This window comes from Bactrocera oleae, chromosome 5 (genome assembly GCF_042242935.1).
Source record: "Bactrocera oleae isolate idBacOlea1 chromosome 5, idBacOlea1, whole genome shotgun sequence".
NCBI classification, from domain to species: domain Eukaryota; kingdom Metazoa; phylum Arthropoda; class Insecta; order Diptera; family Tephritidae; genus Bactrocera; species Bactrocera oleae.
This window is the reverse complement of record NC_091539.1, coordinates 15,451,502-15,465,101: the sequence shown is the minus strand read 5'-3', so window position 1 is coordinate 15,465,101 and position 13,600 is coordinate 15,451,502. Positions and strand designations below refer to the sequence as shown.

The window sequence follows — 13,600 nt, the reverse complement described above, 5'->3', positions numbered from 1 at the left end:
TTCGATTCAAAAGCTTCATCTTTCATTAGCTGACGTATCTGCGGACCTACAAAAATCCCTTCCTTCAATTTTGCGTCACTGATTCGAGGAAATTTGGTTTTTAAATATTGAAAACCTGCACCATCTTTATTCATCGCTTTCACAAAGTTTTTCATAAGTCCCAACTTTATGTGAAGTGGTGGCAGAAAAATTTTCTCACTTGGGACTAAAGGTTTCTGAGATACATTTTTGAGCCCAGGAGTTAAACTTTTTCTCAGAGGCCAAGATTTTTGTTTGTAATGTTTTTCTCTTGCGCGACTGTCCCATTCACAAAGAAAACAGCAAAAGCGACGACTTTTAAATCAGCACAAATATTCCATAGGTATTGAGAATATTGAATTTTTTCAAGTAATACCTCTAGGTTTGCATAATTTTCCTTCATGTTTGTAGCATGTGCAACGGGTACAGATGGGTATTTGTTACCATTATGGAGTAGAACGGCTTTTAAGCTTATTTTCGAAATATCAATAAAAAGTCTCCATTCACTTGAATCTCCTGGAAAACTCAGTTCTTCAAGAAGTCCTGCAGCATCATTACAATATATCAAATCATCTTCTTTGGAGAAGTAACTTGTAAAGTCTTCTTGCCTCGTACGAACATATTAAACTCTGGTACTTTTGTCCAACAGGTTCCACTGTTTTAATCTTGATCCAAGTAATTGCGCCTTAGATTTTGAAAGTCCCAAGTCTCTAACAAGGTCATTTAAGTCACCTTGTTTAAGGAAATGGGGTTCCTTAGATGGACTGGAATTTGCAGATAAGGTGTATGAAGGAGAAGATGTGACAGCAGAGAGAAAACTCGATTCAGATTGAAGACCAGAGATTTGTTTATTTTCCACCTTGTCGCGAGGAATTGGTCTCTTTGCAGATGGGATGTTTGGGTATACAATCTTATTTTTAACGTAGACACACAAAAAAGTGGAAAAAAACCCAAATTTTTGAAATATAAAAAAAAAATTCATATAAAAAAATCTAGACGTGATTGAGAAAATCGGCCAACGGGGATCGATTCAGGACATTTGAATCGTCATATTTATGACCAAATTTTTTAAAGGAGGATTTCATTGCAGACCAGTGTAATTTGTTGTCCCCACAATTACTTCAGAGCGAGCTAAGTGCGTAACTAACAGGCTGTGGATTCGGACCTCGATTGCAGGTAAATTAGATCAAGCACCGAAACCTAAATTCAAACGTTCGGTCGCATTTAGATGTTCTTTACACTAGAGGAAATCACTTTGGGCATAAACATTTATTTTTTTAAAAGTAAACTTTATATAACAGAGATTAATGATGATTTCCCAACACAGTTTTAATTATTAAATTACTATTAAAATCACTTGGAAGTAATAGTTTTCTGGGTATATACTTGTACTATATATGTACACACATCATTCATTTGAACTGTCTAGAGAAGTGCATCAGATTTGGTGTGGGCGCAAATCAGCGGACCCCTCGTTGAGTAAAACAATCTAAATCCATCGCAAGTATGCGTCTATGACAGCATCAGCGACGACGAACACGCAAAACGAAAAGGGGCGACATTTGACAATAGATTGGGTTTACATTGGCAATTTAAAAAATTGTACGCTGCCAAGAAGCCTTTGAAGTAACAGTAAACGCAGTTTGAAAGAGTGACACTTAAAGAAAAATTGTGCCCTTTATCAAACTCGGCAGCGAAAACGATATTGAAGTATTCTATTTATACATAAATATTTCAAGATTGTGATTTCCATTCTAAAGTGAGGGAGTTGAGTGAGAGATGAATCATTTGAAATAAATTGTAAAAGGCGGGAGATTGAAAGCACACACGATTAGGATTTTGAATTAATGTACTCACTAAATTTCAACTCCTTACTATAGGAAATAGCTAACCTTGAAGCTCGCTTTCAAATTATATTCTTCTAAATTGTTTGATTGTCCTTTTGAAAGTCTCTGGTACCTCTTTCGATTCGAGGACAAGTAACGTACTTACGGTAAGGTGGTGCCGTAGTAACTTTTTTTCTGTGTGAGCAATCGACTTACCTTTTTTCTATTTGGCATGTTATTATTTAAGTTTTTTAAAAATTAATGCTTGGGATACGGAAAAGGGGGTTTGGATAGTGCAGCGGTACAATGTTTTGAAGTCCGTAATTTCCGTCCAAAAGGAATTTAGACGGTCTGCTAAGCTTTCTCCCAAGTAGATGGGCCATTAAAAGGTTGGTAAACACGTTTAGCAAATCTGGAAGTATCGCAAGAAGACCGTATCATCGAGATTCGGATGTTCGTGTTCAAGAAACAATCGCGGCTGTTGCATTGTCAATTAAGGTAAATCAAAGAGTCTCGACTTGCAACTTATCGGCGATCATTAGCAGACGGTCATTACAACGGATAATACATGATGCCTTAAACCTGTGTCCGTACTAAGTTCAATTAGCAAGCCGGTTAAACATTCTAATGGCCGAAGAAGACAATAACTTAATTAATTGCCTAATTATATCTGATCTAAATTTGATCTAAACGGAAATCTAAACAAGCAAAATTGCCGTGTTTGGAGTGAATCAAATCCAGAAATAATGCAAGAGACGGAACTTCATCCAGAACGAGTCACTGTGTGGTGCGCAATTTCATCAAGATGTATTGTCGGGCCATACTTCTTTGAAGAAAACGTTGTAACAGTAACTGTCAATGGGCACAGTTGTTTAAAGATGTTGAATGAGTTTTTTACCCTGAACTGCGCCGAAGACGACCATCTTTCAATAGCGTTTGGTTTCAGCAAGATACATACATAGCCAGACCGGTTATTGCGGAGCTCCAACGAAAATTTAAAAACAAATTACATCAATAAACTCCACTTTCTGCTGGCCCCCCAGGTCACCGGACCTGACTGCACCAGACTTTTTTTATGGGGTTATGCCAAGCAGGAAGTGTACAAAACAAAACTCAAAGATTTGACGGAATTGAAGCACTTCATTAAATCGATAATTGAGGCAATACCGACTTCAACCCTTCAGGCCGCAATGAATAAATTTCTAATTAGGTGTCGTATATGCGTGGCTGAGCATGGATGTCATTTAAGGTCCATAAATTTTCAAAATAATTAATTATATATAATAAAATAAAAAAAATTTGCAATACAAAAAAAAAAATAATAATAAAAACAAATGTAATACATTGATTAAAAAAAATTATTACTGTTTATTTTTGTAGCTGAATATACATATATACTCGTATATAAATGATCATCTTGACGAGCTGGATTTATTTAGCCATGTTCGCCTGTCCGAAGTTAACGTTTTTTAATGTTTTAAATTTCTTTTCGTATTATACAAATTAGAATAGGTATTCCGAAACAAAATTTGTCGTCATAAACCCTGTACTTTTAAGCAAAATTATCACGTCCGCGTTAATGGCTACATATTTATATTATTTTCCTTATTACAGCCGTGGCTCGCTCGCGTGCAAAGCCGTCAACTCATTTGCTGGAAAACACTTCAGCCGCACACTGCACTCCGCGAACTCAACAATGATTTATACCATTGCCACTTATCAAACTACCACAGTTCGCGTAGCTTGGGTGTCGAGCAGACGGTCGAAGTCTGGGACAACTCTATGCATGTAGCTCGAATCGCAATTTATATTCATATCCGCATTTGCCTCAAAGTGTGGCTCGAAAGAAGCAAAGAGATAGGTGGAGGTAAAACATAAAATGGTGAACACACACCACATGCACCGAGCATTGACAACGCCGCCGACTAACTGCATTTTAAAGCGTGGCATGCAACAAAGTACGTGCATACATACATATTAAAGTGCATGCATAGGCAAAAGACAATCAGAATCAACGCTCGCTATTAAAAATGCAGACCTACTTTGCTCGACAACTTGTGAATCGTGCCGCGCGCGCATTATATTGGTCTGGGCTGACTCGTACTCGTCCCAACCCGCCTCGTCTGACCTGAACTGTGTTAAGCCGCAATGAAGTGCCGGCAACAGCGCCGGAGCTGTGTCATATGCGTCGCAAAGACCACGAAGCTTGGCTGGCTGTGTCGGTGGATATGTTGGAGCTGTAAGCGACGAATAAAATGAGCGGGATTCAACGGCGGCAAGTTCACTCTTTAGCATAGTAATGACTGATGATGTCTGCTTGCTGAGTTAACTGAAAGCACACGCTGCCATTATTTTTCTTAGGTTTTAGTGTTTGTACTCTGTCGTTGGAGTTGGAGATTAGAGTGTGAGAAATTTGAAAATAGGGTAGATAAATTTGTGACGGCGAGGTCGATTATTGAATATATATACGAGGCGTAGAAAATGCACCAAGGGACCTTTAATCTAACCGATTTTCTTTATGTGGCAAACATAATTAATTCAGATCGGTATGCCGCTTTAGGACCAAACCTAGTCTCTAACTTTATAAGAAATGTCAAATGTTAATCGTTTCCATGGCCGGGACGACAATCCTCTTCAGCTGTCCAAGACCGTAAACTTCGTTTTTTTAAACAATCGATGATAGAGGGACATATCAGGTCTTGGAACGCTACTTCAGGGCGTCAAGGCCTCTTACTTTTAGAAAAATGGAAACTGAATGACATGGCAGTCATTCTTGACCGTAATTTCACCAGGTAAAAGACATGAAATAGAGTATTACAAGGTTTATGGTATCGGGACGAAATATTTCCCATGGCTAACGTTCCAATCTAAAATAAATGTTGAACTAGGAAATACTCCAAAAATGTATCGAAGTCTGCGAGTTGTTGCTTAGTTGGACTCACTGAATCTTAAAGTTTACCTTTTAGAATGGTTTTTTTTTGTGTGAGCCTAAATTGAACGGAAAACTATCTTTATCTGTTATAGCATACGATAGAACCAAACCTTTCGTGCTTATCCTTGGTAACTTTTATTTTAGTGCCGAAATGCGTGAATCAGAAATATTTTCGACGAGACTATACCGAGTCGTAACTAACCGAAATGATATTGTAAAATACGCCAATTTGCTCAAAGTAACATAAAAATATACATATCTACATTAAGCAACAATGAAAGAAATAGAGATTACTACTGTTTTGTACCGTTACTTTTTTGGATAGCATTTGACAGGAAATACATTACTTGTTGACATCATGAACGAAGAAAGAGAAAAGCTTTGTTCGCGGGTACGATGAAAACTTTACAGCTCGTTTCGAAAATTACGCAGAGTGTGGCAAATCTTGTCTCATTTTTGCCGAGAACACTTCTTGATTAAAAAAAATAAAGTTAAAGTTATTACTCTTTCCTCTGCCAGAGTTTTGCGTACTTGAACGCTTTCATAAAATCTTCCATATTCTAACGAGTTGAAGAACCCTTTAAATACATTTTTCAGTATATCGGTTAATATAGATCCAGATTCAAAGTTTTACTACGCCTGTGATACAATGTTCAGTATAAGCATTCTACATAATGGAAGATTTTCGCTTTTTTGGTTGCTTTTTATCTTTGGAAATTTTTAAAACGCCTCTGGCATTTTTATATGCATACATGCACAAAAGTGCTAATTACACAATCACAATCAACACAAATCCATTGGATTAAGGCAATAATTGATCTGGATGAATTACACAGGTCAACAAAAAAAAATTGTTTTGCTCATGGGTTTTACATATATATTTGTCGCGAATTTATTAAAATGAGAGTGAATAAGTATGATTTACGTAAAAATTTAAAGATGAGCGAAGCATATCAAGCTTACTTCGATCTACCTGTTAAAAATCAGGACAAAATATGAGCTCCACATCTGTCATGTACTGAGAAGAAAAAAAGCCTCGAACAGTTTTAAGCTGACAATTATGAGGAGTTGATCACTGACACGATTACGAATTTCTCCATCATCGAATGTACAATAGAATGTCTCTAAACATGCACATATTAGATTTTCATTGAGAGAAGAACTAAGATTAGTGGAATTTGAGTATTGGGGGCTATATGTGAGGGTTAATAAGAGAAATTTCTTCGGAACATGACAGGAAAAGTAAAATTGTTTAGTTTAAACATTAGAGTCTATTTTAAAATGTTCATTGTAAGAATGAATCCCAAATGCATGATCGGTATCTTTTAATAAATTATTTATATTATATATAAAATTTTTGAAAATTTTTTATTGAGCTGAATTTTTTCATTTTTATACATAAAAGCAAAAAAGGTATGTACAACTTGTGCGCAAAAAATGCTGTTGACTGGTGTTATCCAAAGAAGGTTATTGAATGATTGAATGAGTACCTTATTGGCGAATTGCTCGTAGTGTTGGAGACAGGATGCCAACGCAACTAAACGGACCACCAACCGTGTAAAATGTTATGTATGGAGGGCATAAAAGCCAAACGAGAGAGGAGTGTGTTGAGTTGAAAGTGAATGAGGAAAATAACCCGTGCGACTGTGTGCATTTGATGAAGCCAGTGCAATAATCGGTTGCGTGGTTCGTTGAATTGAACACAAAGGAGCCAATGAAGCGAGCCGGGGGTTGTTGCTAAAGTAATTTAGGCTTACCCATTTTCATATTTATATATTTAAACGACCGACAAATTTAACACTGCAGAGATATGCCTTCATTCAACAAAAGAGTTCAAAGAGTGGCAGCACAACGGAAGCTCCGACCTACAACACCAAAATGAATGAGTGTTAAGCATATCGCGAAGAGATTTAGAGGATTTATGTTGGCATGGAGGCGACAAACCACAGTAACGCCATCATGCCACACACAGATAAACATACTTTGCATTGGGGGCGCTGCAACTGACTGATATTTCAGTGGTTGGTCACGAAAACTTGTACGAGTCAAGGGTTGTCAATACAAAGTGTTGTATATTTATTTACGTAAACGGCGTACACGTATGACTCGAATACTTGTCTGTTTTATCCATCTGTCCGTGTTATGAAAGCTCTTATGGTCTTACAAAATAAGTGCGGGTAAACACTGTAGTTATCTGCTTTTACTACATAACTGTAAACATACGTACATATGTACATATATATGGCTATATATAATTTTACGTAGCTTAGTAAACCTTCGCTCATTTCCGACGCTCTGATTAACTTCTGTCAAAGTATTTGACAAATGTTCACTTACGCGGCCGCCAGTCTGTCAGTTACAACTGTTATGAGCAGCGAACGTAATGAAATTGAGCTCAGTACTTATGAAAGCTTACAGGCTTAATACATATGTAGCGGTTAAGGAGCTTTTATGAGGTTACAGAGCTTACACTATTTAAGTGCAAGAAAGTTGCATCCGAAAGTAGCTGCACTTGCCGACCTTGAAAGCTGGATTCCTTGTACACAATAGAGTAGAGTGTGTTCGCGATCGTTATTATTCATCAGTCGTTCGAAGTTTGTTGGATTACACTGAAGCACCCCATAATAATAGAAGGAGAAGGTAATATACAGTATTACCTTTCTATAAATATGTAAGCATATTGCATGATATATCCTTTAAAAGATAAACTGGAAGTAAATTACTCTCAATCGAAGACCACATATTTTTAAGCGTAACTTACCTTCGTTTAACTCGAATAATTATCACATCAATGACATCCTCGCTTCGCCATTTCTCTGCTCGTTATGTTTAAAATTTGCTCTCTTGTCAAACAATTTGCATATGAAAACTGCAGTGATATCCATTTCATGAGTACATGGATACCTCTTAAAAGTTAGATTTATATCACTTGTTAGGCAATAGCCAACTCTGGACTTAATAATGAATAATTTTATGATGGGTGAAGTTAAACTGTTAACATATTTTGGATTATATAAACATGAGATATATCAAACTTCCTTTTTATAAAGTTTTTAGCTTGTTTGCTGCAGATACAGATATACATAACAGATATCAATTGGTAATTGTAGCATATAAGGGGGAAATTATTAGTCTAATAAGAAAGCATATTTTCTGGCATTTCCTTCATATTCACAATGCTTGATGAATACTTAATTTAACATCATCTTCATTAAATACTACATAATCTCATAATTTTAGCTATCAGCTTTCCATTGACAGTAACGGTGTCACCAGAGCTTCATTTAGAAATATGTACGGGTCGATGATCCCACCAAACCAAATACCAAACCTAACTGTCAATTTAGGTAAATGTAATGGTTGTTCATGAATAATTTGTAGATTTTCTTCGCACCAGAATCGACAGTTTTGTAAATGATTTTCTTAAAAAAATTGTTATCGTTTTCAACTTGTTCCAAGACAAAACCAGTAAATTCACGAAGTTTACGGTGGTCCAATGGTTTCAGTTCTTGATTTAGAATAATTTTATACTGTTACAATACTGATGCAAGGCCAAATCCTTTCTCAAAATCCGCCAGTTTGTGGTTTGAGACGGACCCAATTCTTGAGAACATCTTTCTTGAACGGAAGCAGTATTTTCATTACTTCGAGCGGTTCTTTGTCTTATTGGCACTTGAACATTATGCAAAGAAAAGCGCATGAAAAGTTGCAATCGGAGAACAATTATTTTGTTCATAAAATTGAATAATTTGTAAACGTTGTTCGTGCGGATATCTTTCCATGACTAAATTGTAAACACTGCCGAATACAATAAAAAAATTACAGATCATGACATATTAAAAATGGCCGAAACGACACTTAGAAATCATATCACCTCTATTGGAAAATCCGATATAAAATCTTATCAATAAAATTCGTACCACGTAAGGAAATGCTTAAAATTTTGTGCGTCTTTCTGAAATATCGTCGTCAATATTTCCAAATCATCGTACCTTTTGTACACAATTTTTAGGATACAATTTAAGAGCAAGAAAGACCTTATTTCTCTTCCAACTACTCCTAATTGTAATTTGAACTTTTATGTTTTCTAAAATAATAGCCTTAGAAAGTTTTTCGATCGCTATACAATAAATATTTTAAAAATTTTATGCCTTTATCTTGCCCATATACCATATGCCTATGTACAAGTATGTATCACCAATCAGGCTATAAGAACGATTTTATTTCATAATCCGGCAATAACAATCTATAGGAATTTTATTACGTTTGTAAGCTTTTTTCAATTGAACGAATTACCAAAACGGTGAAAAATAGTTCTGCACTGTACCTGTAACGAAAAATTAAAATGACATGCTTAAAGTGTCAAAGAGCAACAATTTCCCTCAGCTTCAGATCAATTTTTATATGAACTTAGAAACACAAATTTACTACAATATATGTATATACATATTTACTTACATATAAAGAAGTTTTTATGTGTTGTTGTACCTTTGGTTCAATCATACCTTGAATCAACAACTAATGCAGCAAAAAGTTGTGGCAATTCACACTCGGCATTCAATAACGTGCTTTAAACCGTGGTGCAATCAGGGCACATTCCCCCTCCAATAAGCGTTCTGACAAAACCACGGCCGACCCCTCAGCAACACTTTGCTCTCACTAAGATTTCGCCTCGGTGTGGTTTCTGTTGCTGCTGTACACGTATACGTCTCTTTTGATTTTCCCTTTTAAATTTTTTCGACAATTTTCCTCCTGTTTCCCCTAGTAATAATTTGAAAAGTATAAAATTCACTTCAGAATATAAAGTACGTACAAAATATTTTTCATTGCATCATTAGATGAGTAAAAGTTGAATCAAAACTGGTGCGGGCGCTCATTTCTCTTCAGTCGCATGAAATTCTGCACAACGGAAAGCGGGAGCGAGTGAAAAAGAGGGAGCGAGTCTCTGATGTATTTAAAATTCCATATATTTGAGTTAATTTTTTTACGTGAAATATTTTAAAAATGAAAAATGTACGCAAATTATGGATTCAGTACGCGACACTTAAAATGGAAAAAAAAGGAAATGAGGTTACATTTTTGTGCTAATTTTTATTTTATTCTAATTTCGAGTAGACGAGGATTGGGGTGCTAATATCATTATAGTAGGGGTATATTTATGTTATGCTAATATGTGCACAATGTATGCATACATATATATGTATGTATGTACATCAGGGTGGGTTAAAAAACTAATGTTTTTTCGTTCCATACTCTGAAAAATTGGTTAATAGACACCTCTAAGAAAGGCTCTTCAAGTATGAGCTCTTAACTATATCTCGCTTCTAAATGCTTGAAAACATAACACAACTTGTGGATTTTGTAGGAAATTGAATGCTCTTTAAAAAAGGTCTGTTACAATATTTTCGTAAACCTAGCCGCTTAAAAGATATTAAAGGTTGAAGTTTGACTATTTTCAGACAAATATTTTTTTTTTTTTTTAATATTATAAATTAATGAAAACAAAATCATTTTAAATTGTAAAGATAGTCTTGTTGAAAATTTTCTTCTTTACAATAATGGTCGGCATAATGTTTCTATTAAGTTAATCGTTTACGAGTTATTCATCGTCTAACAGCAATGCCTATCGAAGGAAAACACAAAAAACCCTTTCCCACGGCAGTCAGAATTCTGCCGCTACAACAATAACAACAAAGAAACGGGAAAAGAAAAACAGAGAAAATAAAAAACCGTTAAGCGGAAGACTTTTCGTTACAACTAAGAGCTCATACTTGGTTAGCCTTACTTTGAGGTGTATATCAACCAATTTATCGGAGATCAAAATCCTAATATACATATATACTCGCATGTACATGATTGTGCACTCACAGAGAGAGCATATTGATTGAAACTTCACAGCGTTTATCCGTGAAAAATTTATTAATTTGTAGGGCGTTATAAATTCAACGCCTTTCGAAGTATAAATATTACAAGTTTTCGTAAAGAATATTGTAACTGTACAGATATAACGTAAGATTATAATTATAATAATTTTTTTTCAGTTTCAGTTATGGGAAGCACGTTTTATCAAAACATGAAGAGGTTACATTTCATACCTATGTATGAACAGATGCTACTTGTCCCCTAATTTCTAAAAAGAATACTTATAAATCAATTTTTTCGAAATATCCTGAAGTATACCGTCATCGTAATTGGTTGGATTTGAAAAGTCCTAGTAAATTATGTAAAGACCAAGAATAAACACACTAAATTCTGAAATCGGCTGCAAGTATATACAAGTAACTGTCTCTATAAAAAGCTGCAATAATTTTAAGAGTACAGAAGTTCCGGAGTCAACTTTTGGTAACTATCGATTTATTTTCATGACTTTCCCTTAGACAAGAGGCTTACTCAATTTCTTATAGTTTATTTAGAAGCTCTGAAAATATTTAAAGTTCCTGTCAAACTGTTTCTAATTCACATTTTCACTAACATAATAAAATCCACTTCCAAATTTCTCCTCTTATTTAAATTTTCATGTGCATCACAGTCAAATTGTGTCAACATCTAGGCAACGTTTTATTAATTCATAAAACAATTCTCTACTTCTGCTCATAACTTCGCCGCACGACTTGGCACCATTCGAGAGTGTTCGGCACGTGCGTTCAGGAGCACCGCTTTGTTACCTGCGGCTTGCAAGGCGAATTTTCGATAATGCCTTCAGCTAAGCTCACGCCATCAAGTTAAGCTGCTTTGAAAAGAAAAAGTTCGGCGAATGTCCTTGTCCCGGTTTTGCGCACTCCTTTGGCGTTTGCGAAGTGTGTTGAACGGCAGAAAACAATAATTTCCTTAATTTTTCACATTTTAAACATTTCCTGTACCCTAATCATTTGGTAGTGGCGAAAAACAATGCAAACGCAAAGCTGTTTTAGCTTTACTTGTACCCGGGTTGTTGGTTGATACTCCCCGTTTTTGTCAGACAGATGTCATTTAAATTTCATTTGACAGCATTTTGCAGACAAAACGAAATCCCCAAACATAGAGTGTGATAAAAGTCATAAAGTTATTGATAATTTTTGCTTAGGAAATGGGGAACAACGTTTGTATCCTGGGTCGTGGTTAAATAATGAAGTCTTGTAGGCATAGTCAGTGCGCCACTCGTTGGCACTTATTGGATGCCATAAGAATGTGTGTTACATGATTCATAGTTGTCTAAGAAGCTGGAAAGAAAGATGGTAGTGCAATTTTAATAAAAGCAAACAACAAATAGCAACAAAATATTACAAATAGAAGCCGATACGCCACGTCATAAATGAGAAGAACTGTCAAAGTTTAATAGTAGTTGTACACACTTCTGTGTATTTTTATGTACGTGCTCAATGACACTCTTTACCACGGTTACCATTCTCATAACAAAAATAAGCATTTGGATTAAAATGATTTGAGTGAGAAGCTTTTATTCCAGCTATGCCCACGCCTTGAACTCGCGAACTTTGGGCATAGTTGGTCTAAACCATTAGATGTTAGACTGCGTAAGATGGGAAAATCATGCGAAGAAATCTTTATTTTTGTCTAAGTACTAATCTTAACGTTTATCATATATGAGTGTTTTTTGGGCTTGGTAGCTCAAACAAATAAAAATCCGCCAACCATATTTTGCCTTACCATCATTTATTGGGCGTTATAAGGATGTTTCCGGTTGATTGTTGTAGTTACAATATGTCATGTATGATTAAAAGGAATAAAAGTTGCAACAGTCAAAAAACTGAAATGGGAGTTCCCTGGAGATAGTAAGTACTTCAAAATTTTGAAGCAAAAAATTTAAGAAAACATTACATCGATATTCGACAATCGATATCGCAACAGTTTTGTGGAAGAATACAAAAAATGTCAAACTTTGAACTTAACTGACGCCCCTTAACCAAATTTCATGTTCTTATAGAAAAGAGCAGTTCTATGCTGACAATTACTTTCCGCAAATTATACGTGATTATAAAGCATATATGGAGGTGTTGATTTAATGAACTCCTACGTGGGCCGAAATGGATTCAGCCTCAGAATACAAGATATAGCAACCAGGTTTTTTTTCTATTTCCTCAAAATGGCTATAACAAATGCATTTATATTATTTCGAAACCTAGACGCAGAAATAAATGTAGCATCTAATATTAAGATAAGATAACAGTTAAGACAATGCAAGAATTTAGTTGTAGTATTGAGAGTAGAGCTTTGAGTTTTAATTAAGAAACGATCGGTTGGCCGCCCACTTTCTGCTGCACACTCTAAAAGTAGAACTGTTGGAAAACGAGCCCATCATTTATTGGAAAGTAAAATTTACTAACTAAGTCATATTTCTGAATGGGGTATAAATAAATTGTATGAATTGTGCGAAAATTGGGAACGCACACTTTCTGTACGAAATCCAATATGGAAAAAATTTTTGTACAGATTATGCAATAGACAAATGATTCGCTTTTCATTAGAAATTACATGTTACATGTTTGCAGCTAACCTACTATATCCGCCCAAAGACGTCTTCAAGATTTTTCACCTGGTACTGCAAAGTAAAAATGGTACGTCCAAAAAAATTTAGATTCGTTATAGTGCCTTAGATCAGGCTAGAAGTAAAATTTGCATAAGAAAATACCAAGTACTTCAATTTCAGTGGTTAAAGGTTTAACTAGATTACTGTCAAAGTGACATGACACTTTATCCAATCATTCTTGAGTTATTAGTCTCAAAGTGATACTACCTTTTATATTTACACTAGAGGAAAATCAATTTCGGGGTTTGATAAAACAATGCTCCCTGGTCAAAAACATCATTGATTAAAAGTATTTTATTA

The 13,600-nt window shown here is 35.3% G+C and overlaps 1 long non-coding RNA gene across 1 annotated transcript; it reads right to left on the bottom strand.

Moving 5' to 3' along the window:
* Window positions 1–7,543: 7,543 nt before the first annotated feature.
* On the bottom strand, window positions 7,544–9,557 carry LOC118682458 (uncharacterized). Its single transcript, XR_004978300.2, has 3 exons — window positions 9,235–9,557; window positions 8,651–9,103; window positions 7,544–8,574 (listed from the first exon to the last, which is right to left on the bottom strand). It is a non-coding gene; the product is annotated as an uncharacterized lncRNA (long non-coding RNA).
* Between the last annotated feature and the right edge of the window lie 4,043 nt (window positions 9,558–13,600).